The sequence below is a fragment of the Phaseolus vulgaris genome, chromosome 4 (assembly GCF_051622355.1).
Source record: "Phaseolus vulgaris cultivar YP4 chromosome 4, ASM5162235v1, whole genome shotgun sequence".
NCBI lineage: Eukaryota > Viridiplantae > Streptophyta > Magnoliopsida > Fabales > Fabaceae > Phaseolus > Phaseolus vulgaris.
Window position 1 is genome coordinate 10,338,221 of NC_143501.1, and position 12,746 is coordinate 10,350,966.

The following is a 12,746-nucleotide window of genomic DNA, read 5'->3' on the forward strand; positions in this document are numbered from 1 at the left end:
AATAGATGCAAAATAAATTATCTTCTTTTATAGCAAGTTTTTTTAATTGAAAGTTGTGTTTTATAATATTTAATTTTTTGAGAAAATAATAAAAGGATACCTAAAATGGAACTTCAATGTTTTAAACAAATTCAAACTTATAATTTGTTCTATAATATGAAAAAAAAAATATACTTTCTTGATAAGTTTCTTATTTTCTTATTTATTCAGATAACATAAAAGAATTATTGGATGTGTATTTTATTCCTGCATGCATAAGTTAATTCCATTATTAAAAATAAAATAAAATTATAATCTAGCATTTTTAATATAAAATTAACTTATTTTTATAAATGGTGAAGAGGTGAACTGAAAATAATTTATAGATACATTTCTTTTGACTTTTTCCAAGCATTTACATTTGCACGCAAACACTTTCAAAACTATAATATTTATATAAAAATTTATTTTGTTAAATTTTACTCATTTAAATTGTTGAGTTGATCTAAATCTTACACTAATAAATTACTTTTTGCAAAAACATTCAAAGGTTCGATCTTTCTCAAAAAAAAAAGAGAAAAAATCAATTTTAAGTGAGAGTAAGAAAAATATCATTGAAAAGAGTTGCAATCATGTGGCACAAATATGTTATGGATGGAGGTAAATGAAAACTAACCGAGTTGATTGCTAAGTCGAATGAGTTGAATGACTCGGAAAAACTGAAGAAGAAAATAACTCCCATATAAGATGAGTCCCTGTTAATTGCCTGTTTGTTTTTCTTGTTTCTTCTTCTTTCTTTTATAATCAAACAAACAGTAGGAAATTTCTAGAATGGATATTTAGTCTTAAAAAGTTTTTTAATTCAAAACTATTTTATAATATTTTAACTTAAAAAAGAATAAAAGTAATACTTAAAATCCAACTTCGGTGTTTCCAAAGGAGTTCCGAAAGGAAGAGAAATTATAAGAACATTATTTTCATTTATTTCTGTTACTTTAGTTATATTTATTTCACCTTATTTTTACTGTTTTTTTAAACAAGAAAATAGGATGAAATACATGAAATTGTGGAATGAAAAATAAAACTTGCATGAAGTGATAAGCTTATTTTTCTTACTAAAATGTGTATACAAGTTCAAAATGAAACAGTTTCTAATATTATAAAAAATTAAAAACAAATAATATGTTAAATTCAGCACAAATATGAATATGAGGTAAATAAGGGTGTGTTTTCACTGAATTATGAACAAGTTGTTGATTGCAGCCAAAAGAAAATACATGCGAAGAAGGGTCACGGGAAGGACAGTAGATGCGGGCTGAAGGAATGAAGATGCATGTAGAAGAACGGTCCTGAGAAACATAATAACACTATTAAGTTTATAGAAACATAAAAAAAAAGAGTAAGAAAATGAATAGATATGAATATATTTAAATTTTTATTGTTTTAGATAAACTTTATTAAATTTAAAATAAATAACAAAAACAAACCGATATAAAATATATTACTTTTTCTTAATTTTTTTAATATTTAATATTTTATTTTTTAAAAATAATAATAAGAATAGGTATACTCAAAATCCAACTTCAATGTTTAAAAAAAAAATAGAAATCATAATTTTAAGAACCTGGTTATTAATTTGTTTTCCTTACTTTTTTCTGTCCATCTGTATTTATTTCACCTACTTCCTATTACTGTTTTTTAAATAAGAAAATGAGGAGAAATACATGACTTTCACCAAGTGATAAAGTTTCTTATTTTCTAATGTGCATATAAGTTTAATATCACTCAGTTTCTAATATTATTAAAAAATCAAAAATAAATAATGTCTTAAATTATAGATTTTAGTTTTATATATTTTTAATTAATTTAGAATCAATAATTTTCATATTTTTTTCAAGAAAAAAATATCCCTAAACATTATAAACAATGAATCTAATCTAACATCGAAATAAATAAATAAATTTCAATTTAAAATGTAAAAGTAAAATCAAAGTCCAGTATTATCTACTGTAAAATATTATAATAGCAAAACTAAAACAAATATAATTTTCTTTACTATTAAGAATATTTTCAATTAAAAATTAATTTTACATGATTTTTATGTCTTAATATATGCACCATATTTAGTTTTTTAGTACCCAATAATACTTTTAAAAATATCTTTTAAATTATATGTTTTGATCTAAGTTTTTTTTATGTGTGAATTTTACAACTCATATATCTATTAATTTCCTGGTGACATAATATATTGCAAAAATATTAAAAATTATTGATTTTATAAAAAAAAGTTAATATATTAAAAGATAAATTTAAAAATACATAAATATTAATTAAAATAATAATTAATATTTAAAATCTTAGTAATTAATTAAAAATTAATTTAAAAATTAGTTATCAATAATAAAAATTAATTTAGATATCAACAATATTTTTAGTATCTAAAATAATTTATAATGTAGTCAATATTGTAATTAATTATTTTTTCTCTCTAAAATAAGTTTTTATTTAATTATTTTCTTGTGATAATAGTAAAAATTTAATATAAATAAATATTTTTCAAAAAATTTATAGTTTAATTTAAAGTTGGAAATAAATATTATTATTTTTATAATATTTTGAAGTATGATTTAATTTGAACATATATTTTAAAATAAAATAAATTAAGATTTAAAATATATTAAAAGATGTAATAATTACCAAAACTATAATATTTATATAAAAAAATGGAAACATAAACTATTTTAATAAAAAACTACAACTACCAACAAATCTTTTGAAAAGTTAAAAGGAAGATGATCTTAATATAAACCCCAGTAAGGATGATACTCTTCTTTTGTAAGGCATGTCCACAAAATATAATGGTGATTAAATCTATATTATGTTACTTTAAATTGGTTTTTGGTTTTAAGGTCAATTTTTCTAAGAGCAGGAATGGTGGGGTGGGTATAAGTCAATCTCAATTACGACTCTACTCGTCTGTTTTAAACTGCGAGATTATGAATGCCTCATTCAAGTATTTGGGTATGGAGTGGTATAGAAAGGGAAGTTTTTATCTATGGTTGATAGAGTTTGTATGTTGAGGTCAGTTATTTCTTCCATTTCCTTGTTTTATATGTCTTTCTTCAAGATGTCATTGTCTGTGGTTCTCTCTATTAAGAAAATACAGAGGAATTTCATGTGGGGTTGAGGGAAGGATGTCAAGAAGGTAACTTGGGTGGTGTGGGAGAAGGTGTGCAATTCTAGAGAGAAAGGTGGTTTGGGTATAAGATATAAGGCGTTTTAATGATGCGCTTTTAGGGAAATGGATTTGGCGTCTTTAGTTTGTAGAGGGTGGGTTGTTGAAAGAGAAGTCTAAATACGACAACTGGATAGAATTGTGAGTGGTTGAGAGTAATTATAAGGATTCGCTTTGGTGGAATGACCTGAAGAAAGTTTGGGCGTCGGAGGAGTAGGGGACTAACTTTAAGGATAATATTGCTTGGAGGCTGTGATGGGAATCAAATTAGATTTTGGGAAGATAATTGATTGGAAACGAGGCTTTAAATGTAAGATTTCCAAGGCTTTACTCAATTACTAAGGATAAAAGTGTTGTTGTGTCAAGAGCTGGGGGTTGGGTCAATAACAAGTGATCTTGGAAGGCGGAGTGGAGGCGTACCCTTTTTTGCGTGGGAAGTGGATGAGGAAACCTGTTTAATGTTTCTATTTGAGGACAAGGCTTTATCTTTAGGGGTTATGGATAAATGGGTTTGGAAGTTGGACGAAATTTTTGGTTACTCTGTTAGTTCAGCACCGTACATTAGGTTAAGGTTGGCTGAGGAAGGTACATATGTTTCTATTTATGAGGCTTTTGGAGTCTTAAGGTGTTACCCTCGTCAATGACTACTGTTTGGAAAGTCTTGGCTGATAGGTTACCAACACATGTGAACTTGGAGAAAAGAGGGATTGATCTGGAAAGCAGTATGTGTTTCTTGTGCAGGGAAGAGAAGGAATTTGGGAGTCATATTTTTTTCAAATGCAAGGTAGCTTGGAAGGTATGGAGTTTGTGCAGTAAGTGGGTTGGGGAGGCCTTCGTATACCATTGGAATGCTTGTTCCCATTTTAATCAGTTTTATCTTGGTTGGGCTTCTCAGAAGATTAATAGATATTGGGGGAGTATGTGGATTGCTGTGATTGGGGAAATTTGGAAACAGAGGAACCTCATCATCTTTAAGAATGGTAGAGTGGATTGTTTGAAGATCTTCACCTTGGCCTAACTCAAAGTGTATGTGAATTGTTGTGATTGGGGAAATTTGGAAACAGAGGAACCTCATCATCTTTAAGAATGGTTTAGTGGATTGTTTGAAGATTTTCACATTGGCCCAACTCAATGTGTATGGCTCACGAGTAGAGTAAACAGTGTTTCGTTTACTTATGCCCAATGGTGTTTGGACCCATTGGTTTGTTTGAAGTCTAATTAAAAAATAAGGGTGGAGTTGGAGGTCTTTGTGGGTGTGTTGGTCTTTTGTCAACAAAGGACTTTGGTATGTGTTGCAAGTTCTTGAGTTGTTTCCGGAGTTATGAAGGATTGAAGTTTGTTTTTTCTTTCCCTTATATTATTTTACTTTGCTTCTTTTGGGTGGAAGGACTTGATAGGTTTTTTCTTAGGCATGTATGCAGTGTTGCTGGTTTGATCGGTTTGGTATTTTCGGAGGCTTGTATTTTCTGGCCGTTTGTCTACTATCTCAAGAGACTCCAAAATTCTGAACTCAAGAGATTCGTTTTATTGTCAAAAGTATTTCTTTCATTTATTCATATTTCTTGACATGTAACACGTTTAAAGACATATAACTTAGGACATATAAATTAAAAATAATATTTTCTTAACTTTTAAAAGATTAAAATCATTTTTGTGGTTATGTCTTGTTTTTAACAGGAAACAAATTCAGATTACATATAGTTTGTTTTATACTTTCCCATACATAATTCTTAATACAAACAAAAGTTAAATAAAAAGGAAAAGAAGTAAAAAAACACAGTACTTTTGTAATTAAGTGTGATAAATTTTGGCATTTTTATAGTATATTTTCTTAGCGATGAGAAAATATTTATACAAGTTAGATGAGAAAATATGTTTGCAAGATAAAATGTTAGATGTCTCATGTCATCTAACTAATTTTGAAATATAAATCATATATCTATTTGACAAATATATATTAATTTATTTTAAAGCCAACGTGTTAAATTGTACACATATGTCAGTATTTTTTAAGTATTTTGGGTTTCAAGTTGGAGACAATCTGAGAAAGAGAAAGTTTTGGAAAGAAGTCCTCAATAAAGTAAGGAAGAAATTGTCAAAATGGAAAGGCAAGAACTTAATTTTTGCAGGAAAAGTATGTCTGATCAAGTCTGTCTTCACAATTGTACCTCTGTATTATATGTCCATCTTTAAAGCCCCAATGGAGGTATGTAAAGACCTAACAAGATTGTAAAGGAGATTTTTGTGGGGATGAGGTAGCGAGAAAAGGAAGATTGCTTGGGTAAAATGAGAAAACATCTGTAAACCAAAGATTGAGGGAGGCTTGGGCGATTAAAGATATTAGAAGTTTCAATATGGCGCTCCTTGCCAAATGAATGTGGAGGTTGAAAGTTGACGTATCTGGGGTGTGTAGAGAAGTAGTTTTGTCCAAATATTCTATCTACAGAAATACTAGAAGAACTTCTTCAAGCACAACACAATCCTAGTGGTGGAGGAACTTGTGCAATCTTTATGAAGAATGTAAAGAAACTAGTTATACAAACAATTAGCTTGGAAATTGGGGCCATTAGATAAAGTCCTTTTTGGGAAAGACAAATGAATTGGTGATTACACACTGAAACAAAAGTACCCTTTTGCATGGGGGTATGAACAACAGTCCCAACTCCTAACAGACTTGAACAACCTCAAACCCCATAAAGACTCTCATGATAATGTTGTTTGGTTAGTTCAGGAGGATGGTTTATTCTCTGTCAAATCCACTTTATGAAGTTCTACAGTCTTTCGAACATCTTGAGCCATGTCTAACCATGAAAACTTTATGGGACACCAAAGTCCTACCAAATGCTTTATCCTTAGCTTGAAGAATTCTCAAATGCAAGATTCTGACTAGATTGAATCTCTATAGAAGAGGCCTCCCTTCTTTATTATGCCCTTTTTATAATCAGGTAGAAGAATTGACTCAACATATCTTTGTGGAATGTGCGATAGCTTATGAGGTATGGTCGCAAGTTTCTAGGTGGGTGAGAATTAAGTCAGTTTTTCATAATGACCTTAAACATCTGCTACAATTTTACCAGTTTCAATTCAACTCTAAAAGAAATAGAGTCTGGATGAAAAGGTGTTTGGGTGACAATTTTATGGAGCATTTGGAACCAAAGGAATGGGGTCGTCTTTAGAGGGGGAAGGGTGGATGTTGACGAAATAATTAACCTAGCACAATAACAAGTTTGATGTTGGTTGAAGAGGAAAATAACTAGTTTTAGTTTTTCCTATTCAAATTAGGTTCTTTACCCCTTGAACGACTTGTTCTCAGTTAGGTTTTTGTTATAGTAACACTAAGACCTAAAAACTACGAGAGATAAAATTTTAAGAAAAGGGAAAAACTCTCATTCATTCATTGCACTCATATTAAAATAGGGTTTGGGAAAGGTCACAATGGGCCTTCCCTTTAAGTCACATTACATTAAAACTGAAAACAATTAAATTGAACATCCTTTAGCCCATTAAACCAAAAAGTCTTTCATCCATCTAGGTTTATTAATCTGACGTTTGGGCCTGTTGATGTTGTTGGACCCTGGTGTAACATTACCATCCGCTAGTTGAGGCACTTTGTCCTCAAAGTGAGTCTGATGTCCTTTTTGGGTTAAGTGGGGTTGTTGGGCTGATTGGTTGGGCTTGGTTGTTATAGGAATTTGGTGAATGTGTGGGATTAAAGGTTTGGACATAGGTGCAAGTATTGTTGGACCCGGGTTAGGGTTTTCTACATTTTGGGTATTAAGGGGAGTTGGTGAGGCACAGGGCTTGAGGGGTACTATTGTGGTTTATGGTATTTGGTTTGAGGACATGAGATAATGGATTATTATGAGGAGTGGGTGAGGCACGGGTTTCTAGGGGTGGGCCAGTGGGATTTAATAGATTAGGTGCAATGGCATGCATGCAAGAGTTATGAATGAGGTTAAGTGTAGTTAGGGATTTATGAAGATTAGGTGAAATGTGGGGCTCAAGACTTGGACATTTTGAAAAAGTTGGGATTAGATGTGTTGGCGTATTTTGATTGGGCGGCAAGGACGGTGTAGTCAGAGGGTCATGTGCGGTTTGTATTGGGGAACTTAAGGGAGTAGTCGAGTTAATGTTCGTGATGGAGTTTGGGTGTGGGGAAGGATATGGTGTTGGTCCTCTGAAAAGCCGAAGAAGTGAGACGTGAAACACTAGGTGGATGCAAGATGAGGTAGGTAACCTGAGCTCATACGCAACGGTGCCTATGCGGGGGCTTATTTGGTATGGTCCCGAGTAACGAGGAGATAATTTTTGACAGGGTCGACGTTCCACAGATTGTTGGCGGTATGGCTGGAGGCGAACCCAGACCCAATCATCTATGTTGAACGTGCGGTCCAAACGGTACCAATTTTCCTAGTCGCACATGCGTTGGCGAGTTCTGCGAAGCTTAAGTTTGAGAGCATGCAACACTAAGGTATGCTGGTGTAGCAGATCCGAGATGGTGGTGTTGAGGCGAGGCGTGTGCAACAAATCAAGGATGGTGGGAGGTGGACGACCGTATAGACCATGGAAGGGGGAGGTGCCTATAGCTGAGTGATGCGTCGTATTGTGCCATAACTCTGGGAGGTGGAGGTAATGGTACCATGTGTGCGGGTGGTCCTCCGTGAAACATCGCTGGTAAGCTTCGAGCCCTCTATTTAAAACATCTGTTTGCCCATCCGTTTGTGGGTGATAGACAGAGCTAAATTTTAATGTTGTACCATGGACTTTGAATAGTTATCTCCAAAACGTGCTAACAAAGACTGGATCTCGATCTGAGACGATGGTTTTTGGCATTCCATGAAGGCGGAAGATCTCCACAGCAAAGCGCCTTGCGAGTTGTTGCGTCGTGAAGTGCGTGGGAAGAGCCAGAAAATGGGTGTACTTGGTGAGGCGGTCACAGATGACCCAAACTGATGGAGATCAAGCTCAAGTGGACATGGAGGCCAATCAACAAGATCAAGAAGAGGTAGAGGCTCAAATGGAGGACGCCCATGGAGGTCAAAGCCCACCTCAAAGGCTTACAAGAAGCATGTTCAAAGCTTTAGGAGCTAGGGGACAATTATTTTCTCTTTTTGTAATTTCTTTGGTTGAAGGTGCTTAGAGGGAAACATTAGAAATCTCTATTGTTAAAGCATGTTTTAGTCTTTAGTTAGGAGCTTTAGGAAGGGGGGTGCGTTAGTAGATAGGTGTAGGAGTAAATAAGGAGGTGCCAAAGTGAAGGAAGAGGTCACACCTTCCTCATGCATGGGTTTAGGCGCCGGTTCTAGTAGCTTTTAGGAGGGAATTTTGAATTCTTTTAGTTTGTTTTTCAGCACCTCTAGGCTATAAATATAGGTGCTTCCCTTGTACATTTCAGATTTGAATTTTAATTAGAGAAACTATACTCAAATTTTGAGAGAGCATTGGAGAGCTTTGAGCCTTCTTCTCTAGTCTTATCTTGATGGTTCCATGGTTACCTCAAGTGGCGGCTTGCACACTCATCTAGGAGCATCCATCCTTCTAGTGGCGTGATCATCTAACCATACATCCATCTTCATGAGCTTTCTCCTCTCCTTCCTTCCTTCTCTTTTGTTATTCATGTTTTAAGCTTGTGTTCTTGAGTTTTGGTTCGGTTATTTGCTTTTTCCAGCAGCTGTTCTTCTTCTTCTTTGTGTTTGGTTCGGTTCCTTTTAATTTCCAGCACTCCTTTTCAGTTTTCTTGCCTTTTAATTCAGTTTGTTTGGTTCATAGTTGTTCTTATTCAATTCTATTCGGTGCTTTTGTTTTTTTTATCTCTTTTTGGTGGTTCAATTTGACAATATGTGGAACTTCCAAATGAGTTTGGATTTGGTGCTAGTTTTGGTGAGTTCTTGACTTAGAACATTGATCCAATTCTAAGAAAAAGTGTCTAACTATTGTCCAACTTAAGTTGATTCCTAAGAATGTCAAGAATCATTCTCTTCTTTGCTATTGGAATCACATCACAAACCATTGTGTGACCTGCAGAGGAAGGTAAGTGAGTTATGAAATCCATAGACAAATCTTCTCATATTTGTGCTAGTGTCGATGGAGGTTGAAGTAACCCTTGAATTTTTTTTGGCATGTATTTATTTCTTTGACAAGTGACACACTGCTGGAGAAATTGTTTCACATCCTGCGTCCATCCCGGCCAATAAAACGAGGCAGCAATTCGGGCGAGGGTAGGCTTGAGGCTAGAATGACCATTTGTTGGGGACTCATGCATTTCATGGAGGATCTTTTCTCTAAATTTATAGGACGCTGAAAGGAACAGTTGGTGTCGAGAAAACAACATCCCATTGCAGACTGAGAACAAATTGGGTTGTTGTTGATCGTGGGTGCAAGATTGGATTAACTGGGCACCTTCCGAGGTTTTGAAGAACTGTTGTAACTCTTGAAATAAGATGGGGATCGGCGAAGACAAAGCGAACAACAATGAAGGTGTTGGTGTTCCTTAGTATCAAAACTTTAATATTTATATAAACAATTTAATAGATAAAATAGTTATCACTAATGAAATAAAAATAAAAATGATTAGTTTTTTTTTTTCTCGGTTTCTCTTATCATATTCAGAACACTCAATCTTACCTATCTTCTCAAATTAAAAAAACTAGTATCTTAAGTATAATAGCATCATTATTCATAATTGATTGAAGAATTTTGAGAATTACCTGGTAACCGATCAACATATAGATTATTATTATTGTAACTTTTCAACTTCCTAGATGTTTTGTTAGCAACATCACAAGCACTCTCTTCTTTATGAATAAAAAAACAAATGTCAATTTTTAAAAATATAAAATTATTAATATTTACAATATAAATCACCAATACATTAATCTTTTTAGAAACTCATATTAAATCTAAATGTTTTATTTAAAATTTATTTTATTATTAAAGTAAAATGAGAGTAAATAATAAGAGATGTTCATTAAAAGATACATTAAATCCCTTATTAATTACACTAAAAAATATATTTACTTTGAAAATTGAGTTATTTTTCAAAATAATTACAAAAATAAAGTCATATAAACATTATATCTCATTATTTAGATGTATGGAGAATATCATAATATTATGCCAAAAAATTGTAGCTATATGAAACTAAGACATCAAGGTAAGAAACATTAGTCATTAACAATATCTTAAGAAATAGACTACTTACAAAATTTTATATTGTAAGGACAGAAATGAAATGTTTGTTTTCTTGAAAAACACTTTCCAAGTGTGTATCTTAAAATATGTCTTTTGAGTGTTATTCAACAAATATATAAATTTATAGAGTAAAAAATAAACTGTACTGGACAAATGTATTAAATATTTTAAAACACTCGTACATTAAATATAAATCTAAAAATAACTTTTACTTAAAAAATTTCCTAAGATTAATTTAAAATGGAAGTAAATAAGAGAAGATACATATATTTACTTTCTTAAAGTGGCATTCCAATGCAAAAGAATAGTCATTAAAATATTATAACTCACCATTCTTATCCTTTCATATCCATAAAAAAGATTAAAATATATTGTCTCATATCTGTAGCTGCTGCACACGAGAAACACAAGAACATCAAACTCGCAATCACACCAAATGTTTATCATGGAAACAAACATGCATGCATAAATTATCTCTATTATTAAAAATAAAATAAAATTAAAATGTAATATTTGTAATGTAAATTTTAATTTATTTTCATAATTTATGGTGAAGAGGAGAAATAGTTTATGAACACTATTTTGAAAGCAGTTCGAAGCATTTGCATGCAAATGAAAAAAAATTCAATAATGTCAAAGTTTGCTCATTTAAATTATAAATATTTTAATTAGTCTAAACCCAGACTGAAATAAACCATAAATTACTTCTTGCAAACAGATTCTGGTTGAACCAGTATGAATGGGAAGAAAAAAAAAATACCAGAAAAAATTAGTTGTCATGCACAAATATAAATCCAGATAAATAAGCATGAGCTGTTGTTAATCTCTTCGTGAAGAAGAGCAAAAGAAAGAAGATGAAAATACAGAATAGTCAAGGGAACACTGAAGAGAGTTACAGAATAGTCTATAAGTTTATTATTTTGTTTTCCCTTTTTAATAATAAAGTTTGTCTTTAAAAGGATGCAAAGTCATTAAAATCAGATCTAGTTAATTGATAAAGAATAAGAAAAAGGAAAAGAAAATATCATGTAAAATTCAAAATCAGATCTAGTTAATTGATAAAGAATAAGAAAAAGGAAAAGGAAATACAATGTAAAATTCAGAGTGAACTAAACTATTAAGGTAGAAGCAGCAATGAGAGAAGATCGTGACTCAACCTGCATAGGTTCTCCCTTTTTTATAATACCGAACTTAGAAGTTTCTAGAAGTTTCAAAGGTTAAGATTAGATCTTTCTTGATCCAGATAAAAGAGAAAAAAAAAATCAGTTTCAAATGAGTGTAAGAAAAATATCATGGAAAGCGGTTGCAATCCATGCAGCTATGGATGAAGGTAAGCGAAAACTAACCGAGTTGATAGCTGAGTAGGAACGAGTTAAACGACTCAGAAGAACCAGTCGTGACAGAAGAAGAAAATAATTCCACTAAAGATGCGTCCTGTTAATTGTCTCTTTGTTTTCCGTGTTTCTTCTTCTTTCTTTTATAATAAAATTAGGAAGTTTCTGGAATGGATATTTTCTCTTAAAAAATTTTTTTAATTCAAAACTGTTTTATAATATTTTAATTTTGAAAAAATAAAGTATTACTTAAAACTCAACTTCAGTGTTTTGAAAGAAAGAGAAATCATAAGAAAATGAGTTTTTTTTTTTATGTTATTTAGTTATATTTATTTCACCTTTTTTTCTATTTTTTTTAATAAAAGAATGGGATGAAATGCGTGGAATAAAAAGAAAACTTCATTGGACCGATAAAGTTTCTTATTTCCTCTTACTAAAATGTACATATAAGTTCAAAATCAAACAATTTTTAATATTATAAAAATAAATAATATCTTAAATTAAAATACTAAACATAGGTAAGTGAGAAGACATTAACTTCATTATAAAAATACGTCCCTTGTAAGAATGATCATAGATAACTTTAATATACAACAGATTCATTCTTCTCTTCTAATTGCATTTGCTTTTATTATTTCATTTTCTTTATTTAATAATAAAGTTTATTATCACACTAGTAAGTTTATAAAAACATACAAAAAAAAGTTTAACATATGAATTTATTTAAATTTTTATTGTTTTAGATAAATTTTGTTAAATTAAAAAAAAAACAAGAGAAACAAACAGATACAAAATATATTATTTTATCTTAAAACAAATATTTTTAAATATTTTATTTTTTAATAATAATAATAATAATAATAGTTATTATCAAAATCCAACTTTTTATAACCTTATTCTTATTTTGTTTCCTTACTTTTTCTATCTATCTATATTTATTTCACTTCTTACTATTATTGTTTTTTAACTAAGAAAATTGGGTAAATACATGACTTTCATGGAGTGAT

The 12,746-nt window shown here is 31.1% G+C and overlaps 1 long non-coding RNA gene across 1 annotated transcript; it reads right to left on the reverse strand.

Annotated features, from left to right (window-relative positions):
- Positions 1-1,147: 1,147 nt before the first annotated feature.
- LOC137836418 (uncharacterized) lies at positions 1,148-11,847 on the reverse strand. Its single transcript, XR_011085262.2, has 3 exons — positions 11,752-11,847; positions 10,736-10,796; positions 1,148-1,328 (listed from the first exon to the last, which is right to left on the reverse strand). It is a non-coding gene; the product is annotated as an uncharacterized LOC137836418 (long non-coding RNA).
- Positions 11,848-12,746: the final 899 nt, after the last annotated feature.